The 2,161-nt window shown below is 42.4% G+C and overlaps 1 pseudogene; it reads right to left on the bottom strand.

Moving 5' to 3' along the window:
• Positions 1–224: 224 nt before the first annotated feature.
• Positions 225–809, bottom strand: LOC100428653 (RNA polymerase II subunit A C-terminal domain phosphatase SSU72 like protein 2 pseudogene; annotated as a pseudogene).
• Positions 810–2,161: the final 1,352 nt, after the last annotated feature.

Genomic DNA, 2,161 nt, shown 5'->3' with positions numbered 1-2,161 from the left:
CCTAGAACAATGCCAAGCATGTTTCAGTGCTTTTAAAACTGTTAGTCCTTCTCATTTCCCATAAAATATTTCCTTGGTAATCATCCCTTTCCAGGTGATATGTACAAAAGTAATACAAATAGCACTCAGTGGAAGGTCTTTGCAGATGCTTCTCACAATAAATCTGGACTAAAGTCCCATGCCTAAGTTCTTACTGAGGAAGGGGACAAAGCCAGCCCAGATCTTCAGTAGCAGCAGACGGTGTGAAGAAAGCTTCCTCCTGCCTTCTCCTCCATTTGCAACGGCAGCTCCTCCAGGCTGTCTTCCATGTCGTCTGACTGCTGCAGGCACTGGCAAAGCTCACAGATGAGGAAAGCTCCCAGGGTGGCATCTTCCAGGGTATCTTTGATGTCCATGTTGATCACGTGCACAGGCTGCAAGGTCTGCTATTCTCTGGAACACAGATCTTCCACCACTGTGTCATAGACACTCTCCTCACAAGTGAAGATGACATCAAAGAAATCAGTGCACTCCTGAAATCTTTCTGGACCGGGCTTGATTCTCTCATTTCTTCCCAAGATGTGTAAGATTCCATTGCGGGTGTAGCATTCTCTATCTTTCCTGAGGAGGTCATTGTACATCTCCTTATATGTTGTTGCAAAATCATAAACTACAGGACGACCGGGTCTTGGTCCTGGTAGCCTCACATGAGATTCAATTCCGAAAGACCGCACACTCAGCCCTTTTCTCCTGAGGATGCTGTGGGCCTCCATGCTCCTGTTGATGTTGCTCACACACACCACAGCCACCCTGAGTGAGGAGGAGAGCATGATGGCGGCCACTGGGAACCAGAGAGACACAGGCACCTCAGCTGCTGCAGGGACTCTGAGCCAAGGAGACGACCACCTATACCCAGGTCTTCCAAATGAGCTAATGTGGAGGCACAGGAGGCAGGTTTATATTGAGTCACCTTAATTAGTGGGTGGAGACTTCATGACTTCTAGATTGATTAGGTTGTGATAATGGACTCTTAACTCATCACAAGAACCATCAAGACGATTAAATTACCTCAATCAGTAACTCTCAACAAAGGTGGCACCACCCAGTCCGGATTCATTTAAAATCTGGAGTTTGCTCTGTTGGTTCTCCTAGTGAATGGGGGCTGGATTGACAATGGTCAAGACAATTAAGCTTCCTGCAAGCATGTCATAGGACTCTCCAGGGCCCTTCAGACCTGAAATTGGATGATAAACATGCTGACAATTTCCAAGGCTGCACCCTATTTAATGATAAATTACAAGTATTGTTGCTTGTTTTAATTTTCATAATGTTCGAGAAGTGCAATTGCATAAATCATAGGACCACTGTATATAATTTTGTCCAGAAACTCACAAATTTTTTCACCAATACAAAAAAAATCCTGTTCTGAACAACATATCTGCTTATGCTATTTTAAGAGTTATTGAACACAACATTTTTCTGCATTTGATATTATCGAACTCATAATGATTCTTCAGGGAATGCAGGAATTGATGCAATCCTCTGCCTCCAAGTACAGCTGTGTTTGAGCTTTTCTACACTTAAATGCAATGTTTAGAATTTTTTTTAGTAGTTGTATGATTTATTAAGAAAATAAAAGAGATTTTAAAATTATGAATGGGATTTCAAAAAATAAGATAATCATGTCACTTTATAATCAATCACTTTTAGATTGATTAGATTATGATAATGGACTGCTAATTAGAAGAATAATCAAAATGATTAAATTCCTAATTCAGTAACTCTCCATAAACGTGGCCCCACCTAGTCAGGACTGATTTATAGGTGAGCTCTGTTCACTGTCACTCACTGATTTACCAAATATTGGGTAAATAATGATCTTTTTTTTTTTTTTCTTGAGGAGTCTTGCTGTGTCACCTAGGTTGGAGTGCAATGGAGCAATGTGGACTAACTGCACCCTCTACCTCCCAGGTTCAAGGGATTCTCCTGCCTCAGCTTCTCAAGCAGCTGAAGACTACAGGCACTCGGCACCACACCCAGTTAATGTTTGTATTTTTAGTAGAGATGGGGTTTCACCATGTGGGTCAGGCTGGTCTTAAAGTTCTGACCTCAAGTGATCTGCCTGCCTTGGCCTTCCAAAGTGCTGAGATTACTGGTATGAGCCACCTCACCCTCCCCAATT

This window comes from Macaca mulatta, chromosome 14 (genome assembly GCF_049350105.2).
Source record: "Macaca mulatta isolate MMU2019108-1 chromosome 14, T2T-MMU8v2.0, whole genome shotgun sequence".
Taxonomy (NCBI): domain Eukaryota; kingdom Metazoa; phylum Chordata; class Mammalia; order Primates; family Cercopithecidae; genus Macaca; species Macaca mulatta.
Note: the sequence above shows the minus strand (reverse complement) of the source record. Positions and strands in the feature narration are given on the sequence as shown.